At 47.2% G+C, this 13,888-nt stretch overlaps 1 non-coding gene across 1 annotated transcript; it reads right to left on the reverse strand.

Moving 5' to 3' along the window:
* Positions 1-12,041: 12,041 nt before the first annotated feature.
* Positions 12,042-12,123, reverse strand: TRNAS-UGA (transfer RNA serine (anticodon UGA)). The gene has a single exon. It is a non-coding gene; the product is annotated as a tRNA-Ser (tRNA).
* Positions 12,124-13,888: the final 1,765 nt, after the last annotated feature.

Here is a 13,888-nt window from a genome sequence, read left to right on the forward strand (position 1 = left end):
AGTGGGAGAAAAATATTGACCTCAGAGCTTGTGTGCCACTCCTGACTCCTGTGTGCATCATCACTCACTCAGTGGGCCATAGAAAGCCTATTTATTTTTTTTTGCTTTATTTGGGTTCTAAATTCTACCTGAAAAAATCAATAAATCAATCAGTGGGAGATTAATATTGGCCTCTGGGCTTGTGTGCCAGTCCTAAGCGTGCCATTTCTCTCACAAATAGTGGGCCATAGAAAGCCTATTTATTTATTTTTTTTGGTTTTATAAATTCTCCCTGAAAAAAAAGGGAGATTAATATTGGCCTTTGGGCTTGTGTGCCAGTCCTAAGCGTGCCATCTCTCTCTCTCAGATAGTGGGCCATAGAAAGCCTATTTATTATTTTTTTTATTGGGTTTATAAATTTTCCCTGGAAAAAAAAAAAAAAGTGGGAGATTAATATTGGCCTCTGGGCTTGTGTGCCAGTCCTGAGCGTGCCATCTCTCTCACAAATAGTGGGCCATAGAAAGCCTATTTATTTATTTTTTTTTGGTTTTATAAATTCTCCCTGAAAAAAAAAAGGGAGATTAATATTGGCCTTTGGGCTTGTGTGCCAGCCCTAAGCGTGCCATCTCTCTCTCTCAGATAGTGGGCCATAGAAAGCCTATTTATTATTTTTTTTATTGGGTTTATAAATTTTCCCTGAAAAAAAAAAAAAAGTGGGAGATTAATATTGGCCTCTGGGCTTGTGTGCCAGTCCTGAGCGTGCCATCTCTCTCACAAATAGTGGGCCATAGAAAGCCTATTTATTTTTTTGGTTGATTTGGGTTCTAAATTCTACCTGAAAAAATCAATAAATCAATCAGTGGGAGATAAATATTGGCCTCTGGGCTTGTGTGCCACTCCTGACTCCTGTGTGCGTCATCTCTCACTCAGTGGGCCATAGAAAGCCTATTTTTTGTTTTATTTGTTTTCTAAATTCTCCCTGAAAAAATCATTTTATTTTATTTGGTTTCTAAATTCTTCCTGAAAAAATCATTTTTTTTTATTATTTTTGTTTTCTAAAGTCTCTCAGAAAAAAAAAAAAATCAAATCAGTGGGAGATTAATATTGCCCTTTCTGCTTGTGTGCCAGTCTTGACTCCTGGGTGTGCCATCTCTCTCTCTCTCTCCAATTGTGGGCCATAGAAAGCCTATTTATTTTTTTGCTTGATTTGGGTTCCAAAATCTACCTGAAAAAAATCACTAAATCAATCAGTGGGAGATAAATATTGGCCTCTGGGCTTGTGTGCCACTCCTGACTCCTGTGTGCTTCATCTCTCACTCAGTGGGCCATAGAAAGCCTATTTTTGTTTTATTTGTTTTCTAAATTATCCCTGAAAAAATCATTTTATTTTATTTGGTTTCTAAATTCTTCCTGAAAAAATCATTTTATTCTATTATTTTTTTTTCGTAAAGTCTCCCTGAAAAAAAAAAAAAAATCAAATCAGTGGGAGATTAATATTTACATTTGTGCTTCAGTGACAGTCCTGCGTGTGTGGCATCTCTCTCATTTGTTGCCACCAACAACAGAGTGTGTAACATTGTGCCTGATTTTCGTTGTGGTCTCACTCACCTGTAAAGGGGTAGCTAAATCATACTGAAGTTATAGCTCACCGTGTAAGTTGTGTGACAGCAACAAATACCGTTAGTTTGGTTACGTTTTTAAAACAATGAGGAAGTCTGGTGGAAGAGGTCGTGGCCGGGGGCGTTCATTGTCAGCTGGTAATGAGGGTAGTGGTAGTGGTGGAGAATCAGCTGGTCGTGGGAAAAAAAATATTGCACCTAAGTCTGGAGCTGTGGAGCCAGGTTCGTCGTCTGGCTACACAAGGCCTCGAACGCTCCCTTTTCTGGGAGTAGGAAAACCGCTTTTAAAGCCGGAGCAGCAAGAGCAAGTTTTGGCTTATCTTGCTGACTCAGCCTCTAGCTCTTTTGCCTCCTCTCGTGAAACTGGTAAATGTCAAAGCAGCGCGTCGTTAGTGGATGTTCACGGTCAGGGACAAGTCGCTTCCTTGTCCTCTTCAGCAAAAACAACAACAGAGAAGAATGCAGCAGGCGACACAACGGGTTACTCCATGGAGCTCTTTACACATACCGTCCCTGGCTTAGAAAGTGAAGCAGTTAACAGTCCATGCCCATTACAAGTTGAAACTGACATGGAGTGCACTGATGCACAGCCACAGCCAGACTACTATGCTGGTCCTTTGACTCAGACCACAACATTGCCCTCGCAGGGTACTGATCAAGAATCAGACCCTGATGAGACTATGTTGCCCCATCACGAACGCTATACCACCGACCGACACGGTGACACAGACGAAGTTGCACACGAGCTACAAGAAGAGGTAATAGATGACCCAGTTCTTGACCCCGATTGGCAGCCATTGGGGGAACAGGGTGCAGGCGGCAGCAGTTCTGAAGCGGAGGAGGAGGGGCCGCAGCAGGCATCAACATCACAACAGGTTCCATCTGCCTCGCCCGTATCTGGCCCAAAACGCGTGGCAAAGCCAAAACCTGTTGGAGGACAGCGTGGCCATCCGGTTAAAGCTCAGTCTGCAATGCCTGAAAAGGTATCCGATGCTAGAAAGAGTGCAGTCTGGCATTTTTTTAAACAACATCCAATTGATCAGCGCAAAGTCATCTGTCAAAAATGTTCAACTACCTTAAGCAGAGGACAGAATCTGAAAAGTCTCAATACAAGTTGCATGCATAGACATTTAACCACCATGCATTTGCAAGCCTGGACTAACTACCAAACGTCCCTTAAGGTTGTAGCACCCTCGGCCAATGAAGCTAGTCAGCAACGCAACATCCCTTCCGGCAGTGTAGGGCCACCATTTTCCGCACCACCTGCAGTATCTGTGCAGGTTTCTTTGCCAGGCCAAAGCAGTCAGGGTCAGGGAATCACCAGTTTCGTAGTAGGAAACACTGCATCTAGGGCACCGGCGGCAACAATACCATCTCCCACCGTCTCTCAGTCTGCCATGTCCACCGGCACCCCCGCTAGTTCCACGATCTCCAGCTCTCCAGTCCAGCTCACCCTACATGAGACTATGGTTAGAAAAAGGAAGTACTTAGCCTCGCATCCGCGTACACAGGGTTTGAACGCCCACATAGCTAGACTAATCTCGTTAGAGATGATGCCGTACCGGTTAGTTGAAAGCGAAGCTTTCAAAGACCTGATGGACTACGCTGTACCACGCTACGAGCTACCCAGTCGACACTTTTTTTCCAGAAAAGCCATCCCAGCCCTCCACCAGCATGTTAAAGAGCGCATCGTCCATGCACTCAGGCAATCTGTGAGCACAAAGGTGCACCTGACAACAGATGCGTGGACCAGTAGGCATGGCCAGGGACGTTACGTGTCCATCACGGCACACTGGGTGAATGTTGTGGATGCAGGGTCCACAGGGGACAGCAAGTTTGGGACAGTTCTGCCTAGCCCACGGTCTAATAAAAAGTTGGCTGTAGCCGTTCGCACCCCCTCCTCCTCCTCTTCGTCCTCCTGCAGAAGCGAGAGCTCGTCCACAGACCGCAGTCGCACAACCACTCCATCCGCAGCTGCCACTGTTGCACACCAGGTCTCCCATTATGGGGCAGCTACTGGCAAACGTCAGCAGGCTGTATTGGCTATGAAGTGTTTGGGCGACAACAGACACACCGCGGAAGTTCTGTCCGAGTTCTTGCAGAAAGAAACGCAGTCGTGGCTGGGCACTGTAGATCTTGAGGCAGGCAAGGTAGTGAGTGATAACGGAAGGAATTTCATGGCTGCCATCTCCCTTTCCCAACTGAAACACATTCCTTGCCTTTCTCACACCTTAAACCTGGTGGTGCAGTGCTTCCTGAAAAGTTATCCGGGGTTATCCGACCTGCTCCTCAAAGTGCGTGGACTTTGCTCACATATCCGCCGTTCGCCCGTACACTCCAGCCGTATGCAGACCTATCAGCGTTCTTTGAACCTTCCCCAGCATCGCCTAATCATAGACGTTGCAACAAGGTGGAACTCAACACTGCACATGCTTCAGAGACTGTGCGAACAGAGGCGGGCTGTTATGTTTTTGTGGGAGGATACACATACACGGGCAGGCAGTAGGATGGCAGACATGAAGTTGTCAGGTGTGCAGTGGTCGAAGATTCAAGACATGTGTCAAGTCCTTCAGTGTTTTGAGGAATGCACACGGCTGGTTAGTGCAGACAACGCCATAATAAGCATGAGCATCCCCCTAATGCGTCTGCTGATGCAAAGTTTGACGCACATAAAGGATCAGGCGTCTGCACCAGAGGAAGAGGAAAGCCTTGATGACAGTCAGCCATTGTCTGGCCAGGGCAGTGTACAGGACGAGGTAGCGGGCGAAGAGGAGGAGGAGGACGAGGAGGATGATGGGGATGATTATATTTTTAATGAGGAAGCTTTTCCGGGGCCACTGGAAATTGGTGGCGTGGCAAGGCCGGGTTCTGGTTTTTTGAGGGACACAAGTGACGTGGATTTGCCTGAAACTGCCCCTCAACCAAGCACAACCGCAGATTTGAGAACTGGAACTTTGGCCCACATGGCGGATTATGCCTTACGTATTCTCAAAAGGGACACACGCATTACAAAAATGATGAACGATGACGATTACTGGTTGGCCTGCCTCCTTGATCCTCGCTATAAAGGCAAATTGCAAAATATATTGCCACATGAGAACTTGGAACTAATATTAGCAACCAAACAATCAACTCTTGTTGACCGTTTGCTTCTGGCATTCCCTGCACACAGCGCCCGTGATCGTTCTCACACGAGCTGCAGGGGCCAGCAGACCAGAGGAGTTAGAGGGGCAGAAATCAGAAGTGGCGTTGGCCAGAGGGGTTTTCTGACCAGGTTGTGGAGTGATTTTGCTATGACCGCAGACAGGACAGGTACTGCAGCATCAATTCAAAGTGACAGGAGACAACATTTGTCCAGTATGGTTACAAACTATTTTTCATCCCTTATCGATGTTCTCCCTCAACCGTCATTCCCATTTGATTACTGGGCATCAAAATTAGACACCTGGCCAGAATTGGCAGAATATGCATTGCAGGAGCTTGCTTGCCCGGCAGCTAGTGTCCTATCAGAAAGAGTATTCAGTGCTGCAGGTTCAATACTAACTGAAAAAAGGACTCGTCTGGCTACCCAAAATGTAGATGATCTAACCTTCATTAAAATGAACCACAACTGGATTTCGAAATCTTTTGCCCCACCTTGCCCGGCTGACACCTAGCTTTCCTATGAAAAGGCCTTGCCTGTGGACTATTCTGAATGACTTTTCCAATCTCGTAATTTTCTGCACCTGATTGTCCAGCATACGACATGTTTACACCTCACTAAATGGCCAAACTCCCCACACGGGGCCGTGGTATCGACACTTGGGGCCAGCACCCGTGAGAGTGCTGTTTGTCTGAAGAGGTGGGTGTGCCCGCTTTTGGTCGACGGCACTGCCACTGGGTCCCTCCTAGTACAATAAAGTGTCTCTGGCGGTGGTGGTGCGCACCCAACGTCAGACACACCGTTGTAATATGAGGGGCCCTGGGCCTGGACCGCCGGCCACAAGACAGTTCCCCCCCCCCAGCTCAAACAGTGCTCTACCACTTGCAAAATTATCTCACAGCTCCACCAATGTTTAGTCTATGCGCTGACATCCTTCAATTCCTGCCACTGACAATATCATTGTATTGACATTTTTGTTATGTTAGGCCTTCGAAGCCTGTCTGCGGTCACTCCTTCCACTAGGCCTCCACTGACCACACCACTGCTGCTCGTGTACCCCTGGAACCAATTTAAAATTGCCTACAGCCATGTGTTATTATTTTAGGCCTTCGATGCTTGTCTGCGGTCACTCCTTCCACTAGGCCTCCACTGACCACACCACTGCTGCCCGTGTACCCCTGGAACCAATTTAAAATTGCCTACAGCCATGTGTTATTATTTTAGGCCTTCGATGCCTGTCTGCGGTCACTCCTTACAATATGCCTCCACTGACCACACCACTGCTGCCCGTGTACCCCTGGAACCAATTTAAAATTGCCTACAGCCATGTGTTATTATTTTAGGCCTTCGATGCCTGTCTGCGGTCACTCCTTCCACTAGGCCTCCACTGACCACACCACTGCTGCCCGTGTACCCCTGGAACCAATGTAAAATTGCCTACAGCCAGCCCAATTTTTTTATTTTAGGCCTTCGATGCCTGTTTGCGGTCACTCCTTCCACTAGGCCTCCACTGACCACACCACTGCTGCCCGTGTACCCCTGGAACCAATTTAAAATTGCCTACTGCCATGTGTTATTATTTTAGGCCTTCGATGCCTGTCTGCGGTCACTCCTTACAATATGCCTCCACTGACCACACCACTGCTGCCCGTGTACCCCTGGAACCAATGTCAAATTGCCTACAGCCAGCCCAATTTTTTTATTTTAGGCCTTCGATGCCTGTCTGCGGTCCGTTCTTTCTACTACTACTACACTGACCAGGCCACTGCTGCCCGTGTTCCCCTGGAACCAATTTAAAATTGCCTACAGCCATGTGTTATTATTTTAGGCCTTCGATGCCTGTCTGCGGTCACTCCTTCCACTAGGCCTCCACTGACCACACCACTGCTGCCCGTGTACCCCTGGAACCAATGTAAAATTGCCTACAGCCAGCCCAATTTTTTTATTTTAGGCCTTCGATGCCGGTCTGCGGTCCGTTCTTTCTACTACTACTACACTGACCAGGCCACTGCTGCCCGTGTTCCCCTGGAACCAATTTAAAATTGCCTACAGCCATGTGTTATTATTTTAGGCCTTCGATGCCTGTCTGCGGTCACTCCTTCCACTAGGCCTCCACTGACCACACCACTGCTGCCCGTGTACCCCTGGAACCAATGTAAAATTGCCTACAGCCAGCCCAATTTTTTTATTTTAGGCCTTCGATGCCGGTCTGCGGTCCGTTCTTTCTACTACTACTACACTGACCAGGCCACTGCTGCCCGTGTTCCCCTGGAACCAATTTAAAATTGCCTACAGCCATGTGTTATTATTTTAGGCCTTCGATGCCTGTCTGCGGTCACTCCTTACAATATGCCTCCACTGACCACACCACTGCTGCCCGTGTACCCCTGGAACCAATTTTACAGTGTCTACAGCCTAATTTTGTTATGTTAGGCCTACTACGCCTGTCTGCGGTCCCTCCTTCCAATACTCGTCCACTGACCACACCACTGCTGCCCGTGGACCCCTGGAACCTATTTATAATTGCATAGAGCATCCTTTTTTTAATAGTAGGCGTACAAAGTCTGTCTGCGGTTCACTATTGAAATTGTCCTCCACTGCCCAGAGCAATGCTGCCTGTGTACCCCTGTAACTTTTTTCTGCTGCAGTGAGCCACATTTTTGGTTTGAGTCCTACTACCTGTGTCTGTCTGCGCCACTCAATTCAGCTGTGTTCCTTTGAAAAAAGCTGAGCGTCAATAGTCTTGTTTTCAGCCTCTAGGAATCTTAAAACTGCATTGGGGGTACATCTTTGGTAGGGCCTACTAACGGTGTCTGCCTCCCCAAGGTGTGCACCAGGTTTCCTCGCAATTGCTTCGATCTTAATGCTCTCGTTTAGTAGTTGTTGGAAACTACACTGCATTAGGCCTACAAATTGGGTATGGGGTGTAGAGAGATGGTGTGTTCCACTCCAAGGTGTTCCCCAGGTTTCCTCTCCATTGCTTCAATCTTCATGCTCGCGTTTAGTAGTTGTTGGAAACTACGCTGCATTAGGCCTACAAATTGGGTATGGGGTGTAGAGAGATGGTGTGTTCCACTCCAAGGTGTTCCCCAGGTTTCCTCTCCATTGCTTCAATCTTCATGCTCTCGTTTAGTAGTTGTTGGAAACTACGCTGCATTAGGCCTGCAAATTGGGTATGGGGTGTGAAGAGATGGTGTGTTCCACTCCAAGGTGTTCCCCAGGTTTCCTCTCCATTGCTTCAATCTTCATGCTCTCGTTTAGTAGTTGATGGAAACTACGCTGCATTAGGCCTACAAATTGGGTATGGGGTGTAGAGAGATGGTGTGTTACACTCCAAGGTGTTCCCCTGGTTTCCTCTCCATTGCTTCAATCTTCATGCTCTCGTTTAGTAGTTGTTGGAAACTACGCTGCATTAGGCCTACAAATTGGGTATGGGGTGTAGAGAGATGGTGTGTTCCACTCCAAGGTGTTCCCCAGGTTTCCTCTCCATTGCTTCAATCTTCATGCTCGCGTTTAGTAGTTGTTGGAAACTACGCTGCATTAGGCCTACAAATTGGGTATGGGGTGTAGAGAGATGGTGTGTTCCACTCCAAGGTGTTCCCCAGGTTTCCTCTCCATTGCTTCAATCTTCATGCTCTCGTTTAGTAGTTGTTGGAAACTATGCTGCATTAGGCCTACAAATTGGGTATGGGGTGTGAAGAGATGGTGTGTTCCACTCCAAGGTGTTCCCCAGGTTTCCTCTCCATTGCTTCAATCTTCATGCTCTCGTTTAGTAGTTGTTGGAAACTACGCTGCATTAGGCCTACAAATTGGGTATGGGGTGTAGAGAGATGGTGTGTTCCACTCCAAGGTGTTCCCCAGGTTTCCTCTCCATTGCTTCAATCTTCATGCTCTCGTTTAGTAGTTGTTGGAAACTATGCTGCATTAGGCCTACAAATTGGGTATGGGGTGTGAAGAGATGGTGTGTTCCACTCCAAGGTGTTCCCCAGGTTTCCTCTCCATTGCTTCAATCTTCATGCTCTCGTTTAGTAGTTGTTGGAAACTACGCTGCATTAGGCCTACAAATTGGGTATGGGGTGTAGAGAGATGGTGTGTTCCACTCCAAGGTGTTCCCCAGGTTTCCTCTCCATTGCTTCAATCTTCATGCTCTCGTTTAGTAGTTGTTGGAAACTATGCTGCATTAGGCCTACAAATTGGGTATGGGGTGTGAAGAGATGGTGTGTTCCACTCCAAGGTGTTCCCCAGGTTTCCTCTCCATTGCTTCAATCTTCATGCTCTCGTTTAGTAGTTGTTGGAAACTACGCTGCATTAGGCCTACAAATTGGGTATGGGGTGTAGAGAGATGGTGTGTTACACTCCAAGGTGTTCCCCTGGTTTCCTCTCCATTGCTTCGATCTTCATGCTCTCGTTTAGTAGTTGATGGAAACTACGCTGCATTAGGCCTACAAATTGGGTATGGGGTGTGAAGAGATGGTGTGTTCCACTCCAAGGTGTTCCCCTGGTTTCCTCTCCATTGCTTCGATCTTCATGCTCTCGTTTAGTAGTTGTTGGAAACTACGCTGCATTAGGCCTACAAATTGGGTATGGGGTGTAGAGAGATGGTGTGTTACACTCCAAGGTGTTCCCCAGGTTTCCTCTCCATTGCTTCAATCTTCATGCTCGCGTTTAGTAGTTGTTGGAAACTACGCTGCATTAGGCCTACAAATTGGGTATGGGGTGTAGAGAGATGGTGTGTTCCACTCCAAGGTGTTCTCCAGGTTGCCTTTCCTGAGCTTCGATCTTCATGCTCTCGTTTAGTAGTTGATGGAAACTACGCTGCATTAGGCCTACAAATTGGGTATGGGGTGTAGAGAGATGGTGTGTTCCACTCCAAGGTGTTCCCCAGGTTTCCTCTCCATTGCTTCAATCTTCATGCTCGCGTTTAGTAGTTGTTGGAAACTACGCTGCATTAGGCCTACAAATTGGGTATGGGGTGTAGAGAGATGGTGTGTTCCACTCCAAGGTGTTCTCCAGGTTGACTTTCCTGAGCTTCGATCTTCATGCTCTCGTTTAGTAGTTGATGGAAACTACGCTGCATTAGGCCTACAAATTGGGTATGGGGTGTGAAGAGATGGTGTGTTCCACTCCAAGGTGTTCCCCAGGTTTCCTCTCCATTGCTTCGATCTTCATGCTCTCGTTTAGTAGTTGTTGGAAACCAAGCTGCATTAGGCCTACAAATTGGGTATGAGGTGTAGAGAGATGGTGTGTTACACTCCAAGGTGTTCCCCAGGTTTCCTCTCCATTGCTTCAATCTTCATGCTCGCGTTTAGTAGTTGTTGGAAACTACGCTGCATTATGCCTACAAATTGGGTATGGGGTGTAGAGAGATGGTGTGTTACACTCCAAGGTGTTCCCCAGGTTTCGTCCACATTGCTTCGGTCTTCCGACTCTCGTTTAGTAGTTGTAGAAAACTACACTGCATTAGGCCTACAAATTGGGTATGGGGTGTAGAGAGATGGTGTGTTACACTCCAAGGTGTTCCCCAGGTTTCCTCTCCATTGCTTCGATCTTCATGCTCTCGTTTAGTAGTTGTTGGAAACTACACTGCATTAGGCCTACAAATTGGGTATGGGGTGTAGAGAGATGGTGTGTTCCACTCCAAGGTGTTCCCCAGGTTTCCTCTCCATTGCTTCAATCTTCATGCTCGCGTTTAGTAGTTGTTGGAAACTACGCTGCATTAGGCCTACAAATTGGGTATGGGGTGTAGAGAGATGGTGTGTTCCACTCCAAGGTGTTCCCCAGGTTTCCTCTCCATTGCTTCAATCTTCATGCTCTCGTTTAGTAGTTGTTGGAAACTACGCTGCATTAGGCCTACAAATTGGGTATGGGGTGTAGAGAGATGGTGTGTTACACTCCAAGGTGTTCCCCAGGTTTCCTCTCCATTGCTTCGATCTTCATGCTCTCGTTTAGTAGTTGTTGGAAACTACGCTGCATTAGGCCTACAAATTGGGTATGGGGTGTAGAGAGATGGTGTGTTACACTCCAAGGTGTTCTCCAGGTTGCTTTTTCTGAGCTTCGATCTTCATGCTCTCGTTTAGTAGTTGTTGGAAACTACGCTGCATTAGGCCTACAAATTGGGTATGGGGTGTAGAGAGATGGTGTGTTACACTCCAAGGTGTTCTCCAGGTTGCCTTTCCTGAACTTCTATCTTCAGGCTCTCATTAAATTGTAGTTAAATGGAACAACTGCATTTGGCGTACTAGTTGGTTTGGGGCCTACTATCGGTGTCTGCCACTCCTTGCTGTTCTCCTCCACTGAACAAAGCTGTGCCGCCTGTTTACTACGGTTGCCAATTTTGAACTGCATTTCGACTACTTACTGATTTGGGCCTACTCTCTGTGTCAGCCTCTCATTCCAGTTGTCCTCCACTGCAATGCCCCCTGGTTAGTCCTGTGTTATCAATTTTGAACTGCATTTAGCCCACTTTATTCTTTGGGCCTATATCTGTGTTTCCCCCTCATCCTGCCCATTGCCCAGCCAGTGATAGATGAGTCTGCTGGTACATTGACCCATAACGCAAAATTCCCCGTGCACGCTACACAGCAAGATTGTGACCCTGCTGAAAGTCAGGTTCCTCTTCCCGCATACCATACCACCTTACACGGGGACAAAGAGGAAGGTGCAGATGAAAGTGCAGGTTCCTTCATCAGGTGGGGGGAGGAATACTAGTTGGCGACGTCACTGGCACAGGGCCCCTCATAGTACGCAAAAGTGTTGCTGCCGGTGGGAGGCGCCCCCGCCGTGCAAACACACCGCTGTACTTTGAGGGGCCCTGTGCCAGTGCCAATGCCAACGAGTGGGCCCCCCCTGCTTGCTCAGGATCACAGCACTTGCAAAGTTGAAATACTTACCTCTCCCTGCTCCACTGCCGTGACGTGGTCCAGATTTACTGGGCCCACTAATTACTTGAACCAGCCCTACCCCCCACAACTTTAGCCAAATGACCCCCAATTTCAAATGCCTTCCAATTATTATAAGGTAAATTACGATTGACAAGCTTCTTTAACAAGAATGGATGTTTTTCCATTAAAATGGGCAGTGTAGGTGTTTTCCTGGCCTCCACTCACTGCCGACTATGCTCCCCCATTGACTTGCATTGGGTTTCGTGTTTCGGGCGATACCCGACTTTTCGCGATAATCGGCCGATTCCACTCGACTCGACTTCTAAAATAGTCGGGTTTCGCGAAACACGGCTCGACTCTAAAAAGGTCAAGGTCGCTCAACCCTACTCCTCACATCATTCTACCACAAAAAACCTTCCACGTAGTCGGCAGGATTCGAACCTGCGCGGGGAGACCCCAATGGATTTCAAGTCCATCGCCTTAACCACTCGGCCACGACTACAGCTGGTTTATCTTCCATCTTGTGAGGACACTCCCTTATTACCTGCAGACATATCACTCACTACACTGAGGTGTGAGGTTACATTACGGTCACCGACTCACTGACCAACCCCATAATGTGCTCAGAGGAGAAGACATCGATCCTCCACGTGAGATCCTGCCGCCACCAATGAGATACTTTACACTGGAGACATCTGAGACTACAGACCCTTCTGGGATTCTGCGATTGTTTCTTTGGGTTTTTTTATTTGTTTCGGGATATTATTTTTGAATAGGTGGAGGAATCGCTGCCTGACCTGGATGAGGCTTTAATGTCCTCTGCAATCTGTTCTCTGAACTTCCTCCAGGTGTTTTCTCTGATGAAACCCCTTGAGTTTTGCGTACAATCATGGCCATAAAAAAGCATGGGATCTTAACCTCCTCAAAGTGCGTCTTCTTCCATCACCTAGGCCCTATGCGGTGATGATGATTTTCCAACATTGTGGAAGTGATGACTAAGTGGCTCAGTGAACAAAATTTTGACATTTTGGTCCATGGACATGAAACGCCACAGATCTCATCTCATTGAGAACCTGCGGTCAGTCCTCCAAAACCAACAAACCAGAAACCAAGAAATTTTGATAAACTCGGAGCTAAGGATTCGCCCAGAAGCTGATATTCAGCTGCCGGGGTAAAGGGCAGAAATCTGGAGAATGAGGGGCAATGCCGGGAATATTGAGGTGCCACAGAAACTTCATGGATTCATCATAAAAGTGTAAACACTTCTGAAATATTTATAATTGTATATCAGTAACCAGAGAAACAGCAGCTAAAAGAGCGAAAAAAACACTGAAGAGAGAAAATGTAAAAAACAGAACTTGTTCTAAAACGTTTGGCCATGACTGTAACCTAATAAAACCTTTACAAGGAACACAAAAAATTGTTTTATCATCAGCAGCCATAATGCAAATCAAATCTGCAGTAAATCTCCTCAGTGATCGTCTGCAGGAGCCAAACTGGAAGACAAAGGGAGAAAACGCAGAGATATCTGCTCCCTGCAGTCGCTCACTGGCAGCCATCCGCGGACAGTCACTGATTGATGCAGAGTGCACGCCGCTATCATGCAACGCTCCATGACTGACATACTGTGGTCGATACTGACTTTTAATATTTCCAATAGTGGGCACTCGAGTTCTAGTCCTCTTACTCTCCGAAGAGACGATTTGCGTATTGCCCAGAAGAGCATTGCAGTTTAAAGTCTCCTCACCTCGGCATATCAGGCTTGACATGTCAACCTCCGCAAAGAAAAACATTGCCCCTTGGATCCCGGTCAGACGCCTTTCATCCAGCCATACCAGATCTCGCACTTCGCACTGAGTTGCACCACACTGAAACACAGTGTCTGCAAACTCAGATTCTTGTTTTGGACTTTATCCTAAGTCATGTGGCAAGACTTGTTGGAGAGTCGGTATTGACTTCTAGACTCGCTACCTCCTATCGGTGGCACTAGTGTTCTAGTCCTCTTCTTCTCCGAAGAGAGGATTTGCTTGCCGTAGGACAACATTCCAGGAAAAGAGATTGATTGTGGGAGACCTGGAGATGAGCACCAGTATCTCAGCGTTGGTGGTATAGTGGTGAGCATAGCTGCCTTCCAAGCAGTTGACCGGGGTTCTATTCCTGGCCAATGCAGAATTTGTTTTATTCCTTTAACATAAAACCCTGCTGTCAGCCTCGGAGGACACATCAAATGTCATTGTGCTCATCACAGGTTTCATCTCCTGGTAAAG

Source organism: Ranitomeya imitator, unplaced genomic scaffold, assembly GCF_032444005.1.
Source record: "Ranitomeya imitator isolate aRanImi1 unplaced genomic scaffold, aRanImi1.pri SCAFFOLD_1630, whole genome shotgun sequence".
Lineage (NCBI taxonomy): Eukaryota > Metazoa > Chordata > Amphibia > Anura > Dendrobatidae > Ranitomeya > Ranitomeya imitator.